General features: G+C 39.3%; 1 protein-coding gene and 1 long non-coding RNA gene across 3 annotated transcripts in view; one reads left to right on the top strand and one right to left on the bottom strand.

Moving 5' to 3' along the window:
- Window positions 1-807, bottom strand: part of LOC113913081 — an 88,561-nt gene extending 87,754 nt beyond the window's left edge. Inside the window, exon 1 of the long non-coding RNA XR_003517081.2 lies at window positions 636-807. This is a non-coding gene — a long non-coding RNA (uncharacterized LOC113913081). The remainder of the gene's footprint in view (window positions 1-635) is intronic.
- The window catches only part of CHST9 (carbohydrate sulfotransferase 9), a 256,861-nt gene continuing 243,130 nt past the window's right edge, over window positions 279-14,009 (top strand). The window contains exon 1 of one of the 2 annotated variants that reach the window (XM_027577035.1): window positions 279-521. The gene's annotated coding sequence lies outside the window, so the exon portion shown is untranslated. Of the gene's footprint in view, window positions 522-2,166; window positions 2,188-14,009 lie in introns of those variants that run through there. The other variant, XM_027577036.1, reaches the window with a different exon arrangement.

Genomic DNA, 14,009 nt, shown 5'->3' with positions numbered 1-14,009 from the left:
GAATCTGAGACGGGGCAGAGGTGAAGAGGGGAAGGGGAATTAGGAAAGGGCGAGGATAATTACTTCCTAAACCAAGACCGGGTGGTACTCGAGCCTCGGCCGCACCGGGGCCGGGAGGCAGCGCGAGAGGCCGGCGGGGGACAAGCCTGAAAGTCGGGGGATGAAGAGGGCGACGGCGGCGGCGGCGGATCGGCGGGCGGCGGGGCGGGCGGCGCGCGGCAGGGGAGATAAAAGCGGGAGGCGGAGCCGCCGGGGCGGGCGGGGGCGCGGCGGCCGCGGCGGGAACGGAGCGTGAGCCGGAGCGGGCTCCGAGTCGAGGTGGCGCCGCAGCCTGCCGGGCGGACTGGCGAGGGCGAGCGCCGGGCTCCGCGCTGCCCCTGCTCCCCGCGCGCCGCGCCCGCTCCTGCGCACCCGACGGCCCGCGGCGGGGAGGAGTCCACCGAGTTTGCCCCGGAGCGCCGCGAAGTTTGCCGCGAAGCTCCGCTCCCGAAAAGGGGGACCAGCCGGCGGCCGCTGGCGAGGTGAGCGCACCGGCGTGGGGCCGGGGATGGGGTGGGGGGTGGGGGCCGGGATTGCGGGGAGCGCTGAGCAGCCGCGGTAGAGGGGTCTGCGGGGGCGGGGAAGTGCATCCTCACCTTTTCAGGTACTTCGCCTTGGTCGACGGAGGGAGGCATCTTTCGTTTCCTCTTGACCCCGTCTTTCCCTCGCCCCTCACCCTCCGCCCATATTTGAACCCACTTCCGTTCACTCTACTGGACCTGCTCGGAGGGGACGGGGCGCAGGAGGAGGACGCGCGCCTGAACTTCACTACCTGTGCTGGGTTCCCGGGCCCGGCGGGGCGCCCGGGACTCCAGGATTCCGGTGCCAGCCCCCACTTGGCCCAAGCGGGGGTTGGCAGGACGACACCACAAGGCACAGTATTGAGTTTCGGATGCGGGTTTATCCGGTCCTCCGGCATGTTTGGCAGAAAGATGAGCATCTCTGCAGCGGTGCCTCTTTTGCATCGGCCTCAAACTCCGGGACCTTGCTAAAGCTCTGGCGAAGGCTGCGGACAATATAGGAGGGAAGTTGGGAGACTCGGAGCCCCGGGAGGGGGGGGTGATCAGGCCTCCGCGAAGGGGTTGGGAGGCGTGATGTGGGGAGGAAGATTGAAGCGGGTTGGGGAGAGTAGGAACGGCGCGATTGTTTGGTTGCTGCTATTACTTTCGCACGCTTACCCGCTCCCCTTCTGCCCCGTTTGAACATCCTATCAGCCTATTTCTGTTAGAGGGCTAAAAGGTGTTCTGTTTGATGCCTGTCGGTAGTTATTTCCAACTAAGTTCACAGGTGCGAAGCCTGAGCCGCTGCTCCTCCTTGCTCCTCTCCGTGCGGTCCACCCCCAACTTCCCTCCCACAGGCAAACTGTTCCTGAATCGTTCCCAGGGTTATGAAAGGGATGGCAAGTAAATAGTACAGTTTGTGTTTGGGTTCGTGTGACTTTTCCCCCATTATGTTATCAGAACCAAATCAAAACACTGGAGATGTTTAATAAGACTCCCCTGCAGCAATTTTTACAGTAATTAAGAGTATTATTTACAGTGTTTATTTTTCAGCGCTTTAACTCCAAACATTGCATCAGTCTTTCTCTATGCAGCTCTATCTGCGCTGTCACTTTGCCACTGGGTTTAAAGGACAAGGGCTTCTTTTGGACTCACATATACACACCAAAAGACAGTGTGACAATATTCAATATTTATCTGTCTTCTTGATTCAGTGGTCTGGCACCTGCCAATTCCAGTACATAAATCGTAACACCATATGCCTGTCTACCAAACTGAGGATAAGGAGAATGTTACTGTTTTTCATGTGCAGGACTACCCTGGACTACCAGATTTTATTATTGCTTTAGGGGTTTTTAAGAGCTTCAGTCAAAGTGAATCAAATGTACAGAACACAATTACAATTCTACCCAGTGCATTCAAAAGGAATACAATTCCTGGACCCATAACTAGTTGACTAGTTATTGAAGAAAAATTAAAATCCTCTCATCACACAGAAAACATTTTGATTGAATATAGTCAATAAGAAATAGCACACATTGAATGCCCTGAGAAAGCAAGAAGAATTTTCCTTGTGCCTCATTTGAGTTTTGTCTCCTTTATTACAGTAGCATCCTCCAGAAAATGAGCACCTTGCTGATACATGTTGGTATGTACTGACTAAGCACCATATTTTTTAATACAGAGGCTTGGTGACAGTCCAAAAACATAAATGTTTTAAATCATTACCAACCATCTGTTCTCTCCCACTCACTTAAAGCACAGTCTTTTATTTCCACAGGTATCAAAACATACATCCTCATTTCATACATTTCCATGAATATCCCGATAGCTGCAGTGATATCTGAGATTGACCCAAGTTTGGTAACTGTTATGTTTGGCTTCTTACACTATAAGCTCCTCTCCTTTTATTTTCAATGAAAGAAGAAATCAAAAAAGTTTAAAGCCTTTGGCCAAAGCTGGTGTGTATACTCCAGTGAAATCTGATTGCTTTTTTTTTTTCCTCTCCACCTTTTTGTTACCAAACAGAAGCTGAGAATTAGTACAGCTGCAGGCTCCTCTTGATGACATTCTTTCCCTTTCTTCCTGGTCACAAGGGTAAAATTTGGTGCTCCGAAGCAGTGCATTAAACAGCCTCGTGACTCCAGAAAATTAGTGTGGTTCCAGAAGGATATAACTTCTTCCCAGGAAGAATTTACAAAATGGGAGGCTAACTTAATATTCCAAACCCCAGATGAAGTAGACTGAAGACTTTGTTTCCCACGCAGATGTTGGCTGTCGATATTGCATAGGATATGAGTAACATGCCTAGGTAGTATTCTTTATGTTTGTGTTTGGGTTGGACGAGTCTGTATGTAATCAACAGATAGATTCACACCCTTCATTTTGTTTATGTCATCATTAGAGCAATATTTGGGATTTTGAGTCTCCCCCTCCTTCCCCAATCCCAGAAAGCTTTCACATTTAGGGATGTTTGCTGTAGCTACAACTGCAATGCTAGGACGTTTTTCTCACTCAAAATTAAGTTGCATAATAAATACATTGTTCCTTCAGTGCAGCGAGAACACTGGGAAATTCTTTTTACTCAAATCCAGGTGTAATGTTCCAAAACACTTTCCTATTTTTGAGGAAAAAGATATTGGCAATCTAGCCCACACTTTGCAAATAATTGATACGTACTAGGTGAATATCAAGAACCAAAGAAAGGTGAGGTTTCTGCCTTCTGACCTGGTACACTGCACTATACTGCTTTTGCTTTGAAAGCCTAAGATTCTCCTTAGTTACTACCAGGATAACACTGAAGGGAATGAGCCCAAACTATAGACAATTTTGAAAGTTAAGTTGCCTTGAAAAATATGGTCTAATTTAAACCTTTGGAAATACATAAGGATGTGTTAGATCTTATTTTTCTGTATACTAAAAATGAATTATTGAGGGGAAACAGTTTCACTATGTATAGTAAGCCCTCTGAATTATTCATGTTAATGAGAAGAATAGAGGCAAAGATAATCCAAAATCATGGTTATTTAAAAAGTCATTTGTTTTTGTCTTTGGAACATATTACATGTTTGGTTTAGAAAAGATTTTCATTGTTGGGGGCAAGTTGCCTTTCTAATTATTTTGTTTTGTTTAGGTTAATTTTTAAATGAGCTTCTATACCTCACACACCAAAACCTATTTATAAGGAGGTGATACAGATGGGCAACCTGCCCAGAAACGAGCTGGGTGATGGAAATAAGCAAAGCTGGTATGGGAACTTTGCAGTGGAATATATGTCATTCACAGAAACATAATTAAGACTCGATTGTATACCTACTTAATGAATATGTTTTAAGAATTATACATGTTCCTGGAAAAAATAAAAGTCCTACAATCAAAATTTGAGAAATTCAATCCCACTTCACATGCAAGAGAGGTGATTAATATGTTTTTTTTTTTTTTTAATGATAGTGGACTACTTCTGAAAACCAAACAGGAATATTCTGATTGATAAATCTTACTAAACCGAATCTGTAAGCATGAGGTTTTACTAAAGCATACACATGTGTATGTGTTAAGGTGATAATCCTCAGCCTTCCCTAGGTACTTTCTAAAGAAGAAACAGCAAGACGCCACCAGAATAAGGGGTCTGGTCCATTTGACCTCTGTACCTATGCTCCAAATCAAAGTACATTGCATTGAAGAGACGCTCTCAAGTATCTATTGTTACTGTGGACCTGGTTAGAGAAAATAGTTGAAGTTCAGCAAGACTGGCAATTTAACAGATTTCTATTGTGTTTTTCAAAAGCTCTAGGGCAAAACTGGTTGTGGATGAAATAGTTACTTGAACAAGAAGTTGATTCACACCATAGTGCGGGCCGTTAAACACCTCGTTTGTAGTCACCGTTCAGTTGTATATAGATTTTGTTGAATTTTTAGTTCTGTGGACTATTAGAAAACCTCTGTGGGCAAGGTTAGAGGTGCCAAAAATATATGATTGGAAAAGCAGATAAGATCACTTTTATTTCAAGAATTCAAAGCAAAAAAGTAAAACTGTAACTTTTACAGCAGTGAGCAGAAAGGTAATAAAGTAGATGTCCCCTTCAGAGGGGTGACTATGTTCTCATAATAAATGTGCTCACTACTGCAAGTAGAGGGGTACCTCTTTTTTGAGGAAACAGTTTTTTAAAATTTTTTATAGGGCATGGCATTTGGCATTTTTTTTAAAGGCTCGAGTCCTTAGACTATTTTAAAAGAAATATTGTGGTTGGAAATATAATTGAGGCCCACAGGGTATATTTTATGCACACTTGTTAAAGCAGTTTCTTCTGATCAGTGCCTAAATCTTAGAATCAAAATTATGCATTTTGTTATAGAGATGGAAAGGACCTTTAAAGTAATTTATTCCAATGCCCTCCTTACAGTTAAGGAAATGGGGACCCACAGTGATCACTGTGAGCTGCTAAAGGTCACACTGGAAGTTAGTGGCAGAGCAGAAACTAGAAACCTGATCTCCTGACTCACTCAGCTCCCCTATAGGAAGCTGGGTGCTTAGGCAGGGGAGTTAACTCTTTCTGGCCATCACGGTATCAACGCCCCACGATAATCACAAAATGGAATGGTACAGGGGTAGATGCAGAAGGCTTGTGATTTTTCTGTCTTCTGTCATCCACTGGGTGGTCACCATGGACCAAACCGTGGTTCTCAACCCTCTTAGTCTCTCTCTCTCTCTCTTTTTTTTTAAACAGCAAATATTTTGTGTTTCCCCCTTCATATCCTGAAATGTGATTCATCAGTAACTTAGTTACCGAATCTATCTGTAATGGAAAGGAGCAGTAAAATAAAAGTAATTTGTAATTAATAACTATACTGATATCTGGGGATGACTTCACTGGAGCACATATCATAGAAGCAGAAGCTTGCTTAAATATATAATGAATAAAACATCAGAAAACGTTCTCTACAAGAAGTACAGGAAAATGAAAGAACAGGATAGACTAAAAGCATGTTAGGATAATTACAAACCAGACTTATTTGTATGAGATAAAGAAGAATATAATGGGAATCATTCCAGGGAAAATATGCCAAGTCAAATTATAGACTGTCAGAGTGGAGAAAACGTGGAAGTGTGATATTTTGCAAATGAGAGAGTAAATACTATTAATATACTATCACCAAAATTCCAAACCTATTTTATGGAACATTTTCATGCTGTTCCTAGTGTGAACTCTATTTCAAGGGGTTCTGCAGGTTACCCACCATATCATCAATAATAGCAGATAAAATACTTCTAAAATGAAAATTATTTAGTGCTGATATTGCCTCTACTATTGTAGTCTATCAATTCTAGAGTTAGGAGACAGACCACATGGAATGATTATTCACCCCGGCGACCTTAATTGTCAGTCTCAGGATTTCAGTGGAAATTCTTATGAAACGCTTAATTGCAATTATGTACCAGATTCTATAGGTTGATGTCCACTCTAAATTTAGTTCATCGGGACATTGCATGTTGTATGGGGTATTTGGGGAAATTCTTCATTAAATAGGACTGCTCTTCCACACTAAAAGCCAACCACACTCCCCTGTCCCAATAACGAACAAACCAGAGTGTAGCCAACCCCCCCCCAAATATTCTCTAGGGGCGGTGTGACCCTGAGGAGAGTCATAGGACTAGATAAATAAGAGTTTTATGATGGCGTAGATTATTCTTCATGCCCTTAACTCATCTATCCTTATTTTTTTGAGTAGGACTGTCCTGCTTGTGCACTGGTCTCCTGCCTTCAGTGGGCTAGGATTACAGACTCTCTGACCATCAAACTCAAGCTCATGTTCTGATATTTTTCTGTCACTGGCACCTTTATAAAAGTTTACTTCTTCTGGTCCTCATTTCTCTTAGAAATCCCTCTTTACTGGGTGACTATGAGTGTTGACAAACTAATATGCAAGCTGGCTAGTATTTTAGTTCTCCCAGGCCTTAACCTTGTTTAGATGCATGTCTCCAAAAAGCACTGAAGGCTTTCATAGAGACAGCGACAATGCATACACTCACACATATGTATGTGTGTATATGCATATGTTATATGTATGTACATCCATGTTCACACATAATTTCAGGCACTGAAAAAACAGGAAAGGAGGTATTATTTGAGATTGTATTTTGAATGTCCTTGAAACATGTTTATGCAAACAAAGAACTGCACTGGTTCAGTATTGGAAGTTGCACCATAAAATAGTGCTGTGAAGTATGCTCACAAAAGAGGCAAAAATGTGTCACCAATGCAATAAAGTGTTGTAGTAGAATTTTTTTGGTATTGCTTAAAATAAATGCATCCTGTGCTAGCATATAGGAGTTGGGCCGGGAGGGAAGGTATAGACAACTGTGATGTCTGTCTTAGTAGTCTGGGTACTGTTGACACACTAGAAGCACTCCAACATCTCTTCTCTTTGCAAAATAGAGAGTATTTGCAGAGAGGTTAGAGGGTTTTGAGGATTACCTGTATATGCAACACACGGGAGAACATGGGACCCTAGTAACGAGGGAATTGAGAGGGAAACTCAAAAATTTTCACTTCTACTGTTTGGACTAGCAGACCATAACGTAAGATCTGCTTTTGAAAATTAAGAGTTATGTGAGATGTCATTTCAGTATTAGCTACAGCAAGTATCTTGAACTTACCAAATTGTAAGTAATAATTGTTTTTTTTTTTCTTAGACTACTTTCCACTCCAGGTCCATTTTAGATGTCTTTTATAACATTGTATATCTTAGTCTTTTTAAAGAAGGAGACTTTTTAATGTAAACTCCTCACAATTAAGATAAAAGTCACAGGGTGTGTGTGTGGGCAGGGAAAGAGAATAACCAATTGTTTTGAGATAACCACAAAATTCTCTACATAGGAGGGCATGGTTTACCCAATTATGAGAGATGGCTTTTCCTACAAAGGGGATGCAGCAATTGTACAGAACACAATTTGATCTATGATTGTTTTGGTATATATTGTTCATTCTTACTGGAAGCTTCTCAGTCAGTTGAATGGCCCAATGCTCAACCTCAGACTGACCCCTAACTATTTGGTCTACTTTTGTTACGATTTCTAATAAGAGTGTAGTGGTGCAGCGGGAATTGAGAGAAGATGAAATTGAGGGTGGTGGATTGTGGAGGTGATAAGGAAAATAAGGAGTTTCTTTCATTTGAGAGCACAAAGATCTGTGTAGGCAGTGAAATTTTATTGGAAATCTGCCTTTTCTTGTTATGCTTTTTACTCTTGTATGGAATAAGGCAAAGATTGTGAAAGCAAAGACTTCTTCCCTCTTTGCGCTGTTAACTCCACCATACAACAGAAAAACCTTTTTTTTTTTTTTTTTTGCTGGAATAAACACATATGACTTCTTCCAGTTACTAGCCTCATTGTGCCCCTTTTTACTTCAACACTACCCTAAACTGAAATCTAACACACTAAAGAATGTAGTTAAGAAAAGGAAAAATACACCCAGTCAGTGTAGTGAAAGAAATTTCAGAAGCCTCTAGAAATAAGACAATTTTGTCAATTCAAATGAAGAATGTAATATTTGCTTTTCCATTACTTTCAGAAGCAAGAAGCTCAAGGCTCACTTAGTTTTGTAGTCATTTTTATTGTTTTCTTTTTTATCACAGGAGTTCGAACTGTGGCCTGTTGTTACAGGTTACTTGAAGCAAATATAGTCTGTGAAGATTTACATAAAATGATGTCATTGATTACTTTAAAAAAGAAGTTCCAAAATTGAAGTGCAGGCACAATTTTTTAGAAGCATATCTCTAAATAAATTTGATTTTTCCCACAGCCTTCTTTGAACAGATTAGAGTGAGGGTAATTTATTCTCCCCCCCCAAATCAGTTTTCTCAATGTATTAAAAGATGCTTATGTGTGAGTGACATTATTGGACTAAAAGCAGTGACCATTAACATTATTTGACTTTCTAATATTTGCACTCTAATTTTCAATTAGGAACTTTTACCGTTAGAGAATGAGACTCCATTACTGTGACAGGGTTGGCAGTCAGTTGGATGCACTGGGATGGTCTTACTGGTTATCTGTGGCCAGAACTCACGTTGTACTGGTTGTTAAATATTTTAGGTATTAATCCTATACTTACATTATCACTTTTGTGACTTGCTAAAAAAATCTAGCAAAGTCATATTTTCAGATTTTGCCATTCAGGGAATTATAACAGCGTTTTGAATGGAAATGGATTTGCAAATTTCTGAACTCCCAAGTAGGAGAGATTGTTTATCTAGTACCTTGGAACTTCGGTTCACCTTGAATTTTCCCAGCATACATACACTGAGTATTATCCAATTAGAAATTTCTTGAAATTATTGGCATATATTTTATATAGAGCACTCTATAAAACATATTTACAGCTCAAGAAGTCCCTCTAAGTTCCCCACTTATAGATCCAGCTATGTATTTGGCATTTCTTCTCTGTCTTAAAGAAACATCAGATGAGACATGTCAAAGTCAAACTTGTGACCTCTGCACATCTCACCTGAACCTCCAGTATTCCTCAGCTCCAGATAAAATCTAGATTTTATCCTTGACATTCCCTCTCCTTCACCCCATATCAGAACCTTCACTGAGTCGTTGATTGGGTGAAGTGTATTATAAATCGTACACCGGAAACTAATATAATGCTGTATGTCAATTACACTTCAATAATACATTTTTTTAAGTGTATTACAAATCTGCCTTGGGCCATCACCCAAGTCTTAAGCTTTCACCCTCTGCTATGTAGAAAACCTCAGGGGCTTCATCACTGGTCTCCTGGCATCCGATATTGCTTTCCTACTATTCCATGCACCAGTACAAATGTAATTATCACTCCTTTAACTACACACATCGCTTCCATGGGTTACCATTGCTTGGTAGAGCCCAAAGCTGTGCATCTGATTTTTTGAAACACAGCAATATTGGGCTCCCTCCAGTCTCATCTCTTTGATGTTCCTACTCTTTCCTTCTGCTTCAGCTGGCTGGCTTTCTTCTAGTAGCTCTGACTTGCCATGCTCCCTGCCATCCCCACACCCATGAATACACATACCCAAACACTGCCTAGGTAACTCTTAGTTAGTGCTTCAAATACTAACCCAAATGTCATTTCCTCAAATGAGCCATTTCTTCCCCATAGACTGAGCCAAATCTCCTTGTAATACATATACACATATATGTTTGTATGCATAAATGTATCCATATTTATGTATTGATATCCCTCACCCCAGATAGTTGCAAATTCACATTTATTTGGGTAATTATTTAATCAGCCACTAAGGGAGAGATCTGTCTAGTTTTGATGGTCTTTATATTCCTCAAAAATATTGCAGTGCCCTCTCATAGTGGGAGTATAAGAAGTATTGATTAAATAAGTGTTGACTGATCATCGGTATCTTTAACCCTGCATGTGTGCCCGCACACATATGTACTACACACCAACATCCAGTCACACCCACCCTCACATTCTAGTGAAAATACATAAATAAAAACTTGCAAGCTTTGAAGCCCCACGTTTTTGCTTTCTTTGTGATCTCCCCAAATATCACACTCCTCTTTCAATTTCTGTGCCTATCAGTGATTCATTCAGAGGTGACTTGTGCAGTGTTACATTTGCTTAGAAAGTATGGCTGGTCTATGGAATTTCTTACCTTCCCCCCCAAAACAGGGTTCAAGCATTCCTTTACAATTATTTCCTCTGACATGTGAAATCTCTTGAAAATTACATGAATTTTAAAAGGCTTCACTCTATAAGAGTTTTATGCTGTGCCGTTTGTGGATATTTTGGCATTAGACAGTGATCTAAGACTGTACCATTTTAGAGAAAAGAAGAAGAAAATCTTTTTGAGGTTACCTGTCCATATGGCCCATGTGTGGAGATACATGAGATGAAGGAGGACAAAAATTAAAATAAGAATAAATATGTGCAAATGAAAGGGTAACATAAAAGCCTAGGTTTTAAATTAAAAGTTCATATTTTTAAGCATTGCACAGAGGCTTCAAGCTATGACTAAAATAGTTAAGGAAGAGACCGTCCATACTTGGCACTTACTGTGTTTAAATACTGTTTTAATATTTGTGCCTAAATTCCAGTTGCTGTATTAAAATTGAGTTGAGTTTGTTTCCTTTTTATTTAAAGCCTTCTTGCTTTGACTAGTTTAGGGGAGAATCTGTTAAGCCTCGAACCCTTTGTGCCAGAAAATAAGGAATTGTTCAAAACTAATGGAGACACATCAGAAGGACATAAGAGCCAGATTTAAGGGACTCCTACTTCAAGGCCCAATTTGGGATCATTTGAACATAAAAAGTAGTAATGTATGTAATGGATTAGAGCACATTGAATATGAAAAGAATCATGAGTATATAGTGTGTGTGTAGTGTGCAGATGGTGATGGGTAGAAGGAAAAGCTCTGTTTTGCTAAAGAATACAAGCTAATAAGTTAAAAAATGATGGAACTACAAAGTCACCTTTTTGCAACACTATTATAAGAGTAATCAAAGGACACTCCAGCACTAGGTGAATGGTTTTTGGAGATATGATATTCATGCTATCTCTAAATGGCATCTCACAGATTGCTTATTAACTAGAAGAGGGGAAGATACCTTTCCAGGAAGAAATCTGGCAGATACCAGCTTCACCAAGTAATCACGCTTGACATCACCACGAGTGGGACAAATTGACATCATGTACCTTTTGATATGGTACACACATGAAGTAGGACACGTAATCACCTGTGAAGTTATAATGCCAAAAATATTTCACCTGCACCTAATCATAAGGAAGCAATCTGACAACTTCAAATTGGTGGATAATCTTCAGTATAATCAACCTGGACACTTCAAAAATGTCAGTGTCACACACACACGCAAAAGTCCTAGAAAGCTGTTCAGGATTAAAGGAGACTGGGAGACATGACAACTAACTGCAATGCATCCTTCTTGATTAGATTCTGAATGGGAGGGAGCGATAAAGGCTAATATTGGGACAATTGGAGGAATGTGAATTTGGGCTGTAGATCATAGAATAATATAACATCTATGGTACATTTCCTAAGTGTGATAAGCATATTGGAGTCATGTAGGAGAATGTCTTTTGGGGGGAAGGATGTATTTTGGAAGTAGTTACAGGTGAAATCTCATGATCTCTGCAGCTTCCTTTGAGGTGGTTGAGCAAAATTATTGTTTTAAAAGTGCTGGAAAGAGAGAGAACCAAATGTGGCAAATGTTAACAATTGTTAAAGTAATGATTGTATGGTAGTCATTATATTACTGCTACTTTTCTGCAGGTTAGATGTTTTTCAAAATAAAAATTGGGTACAATATTCTGTGATTCTAAGCCAACTATGCAACAGATGAGATCGTTATCGTATTGTATGGACATGAGCTAGCATGTTTGAAAGTTGTTCAGGCCATTAGTAAAGTGTCCTCTCTGAAGTATCCCAATATCTTCATTCAGCATTCTGCAGTATTCTGTAAGTTACATTTAAACACTTAAGGAGAGCTATCCTTAAAAGACTATCTTTTAGACAATATAGGAGACAACTTACCTTATGGTGCTTGCCTATTAAACAATTACAGTACTGATGGTTTTCACTATAAGATGCACAACATAACAGACTGCAGTATGCAGTGTAGAATAGATCTGACCAGGGCCCCAGTAAAATTTAGGGTCCAGTGTGATTCTCAACTGTACATTGTCTGGAAGGTGGGCAAGAACCGTTAGTGCTTATGTATTAGATGTAGGTACCTAACTCGCAGTACCATCCATTTACAACTATCAAATAATAAAGCTCCCTGTTTAATCGGTAAAGTGAGGGCTGATTCTATATGAAGCACAAAGTAAAAGAGGTTAAATTAAAAATACTTACAAAATTTGTAATAAATTATCTCTTCAGAAAAAAATCGACTTTAAAGTAACTATTTAAAATATTTCTTCTACCATTAAAGTGTATGATACAATATTTGGATTCAGGTCCCTGTAGGAATACTTTGCTTGGTCCTAAGATAACATTTAGGGCTGCTTAGGAGATGGACCTTTCACATAACCAGACCAAGGGGTGTGGTGCTTCTTGATATACAATAATAATACTAAATAAAAGAACTTCTAGAACTTCTTATATCTTAAGACACAACAAACCAAAGATACAAATATTAAGAGTTCTTTCCCCTTATATTTCATAAGATAGTTTATGAGTTATTATAAATTATAACAAGAGAAGATTAGAGTTTCTGAAAAATCTGAAAGAACCGGTCTCTTGATACTACTAGCATATGCTTTGAGGCTAAAAGTCACAATAGTAGGAGCTCCCCACCAGAAAAAGTTATGATTCATCTTCAGCTTATATTTAGACAAATATTGATAATCTGCTTGAACTTGGCATTCTTTTAATAAGGGGAAAACAGTAACAAGTTATTATGGGGAGGGAGTTGGTTCTTTAAAAGTCTTGATTATCTTCAGATAAAGGAAATAATAGCTTTTGTACCACTGTCCCTGTCTCCCCCACTCCAAACTACTTATATAACTTACATTTATATTAGTCTTAAGACAGTGGATAGCCACACCAAGACTCTCAAGACTTGAGAGAATGGGTGAAATTGAATTTTGTGATCTTACTAAACTGTTAATATATTTTTATTTCATATTTTTCTAAAAAGTTCCAAGACCATGAACAACGTAAGTTAAAAGTTGTTAGAATTTATAACAATAGGGAAAGCAGACTTCCTTATAGAATTTGGCATTAAAAGAGAACAGCTATGCGAACAATTGTGTAGGTAATTATTAGCTGGAAGCTATTTGTACTCCAAGTTTATAAAATATACACATATAATAATAAGACTTTGCCCAAATAGAACCTTTTGATAATAAATCCATGTAAAAGATTGTGCCTTGGGGAATAATTCTAGATGTTATAAGTATATTTGAATTCTCTACACACAGAATGCAGAACTCTAGACCAAGTATGTAACTATTTTTCATTCATGGTATTTAATAGGTCATTTTACCTAAAGTCTCAGAAAGGATAAATAAAACAAACAATGGAAAATAGTGTTGTTGTTCTATTTTTACCTTTATTCAAAACATTGCAATCATAAAAGAAATAGCAAAAGAGAACCGTGAAACCTTTCTCCAGAAGTGAACTAAACTATACTCAAAATCATAGTTATCAGAAATAAATAAATACCTAATCATTACCTGAGAAATCTCCCTGTCAGTGCATGCTGAAATTACTGATTAACTGTTTTTTGCTTTTGTGGCATCCACTCGGTTGCTTTGAAAAAGTACTTTAGTAGTAAAATAAAATATAGCAGAAGAATCTCTTTATGAACCCTGTACATTTATAACACTTCATGAAACTGTGCACCGCCCCCCCCAAGTCAATTTTACTATATGGTAACAAAATAAAAATAAAGTGAGGAATCCTTCCAATTCCCTTTCCTCATTTTAGATTTTTGTTACATTTTCTTAT

Source organism: Zalophus californianus, chromosome 14 (genome assembly GCF_009762305.2).
Source record: "Zalophus californianus isolate mZalCal1 chromosome 14, mZalCal1.pri.v2, whole genome shotgun sequence".
NCBI classification, from domain to species: domain Eukaryota; kingdom Metazoa; phylum Chordata; class Mammalia; order Carnivora; family Otariidae; genus Zalophus; species Zalophus californianus.
This window is presented reverse-complemented; position numbering and strand designations above follow the sequence as displayed.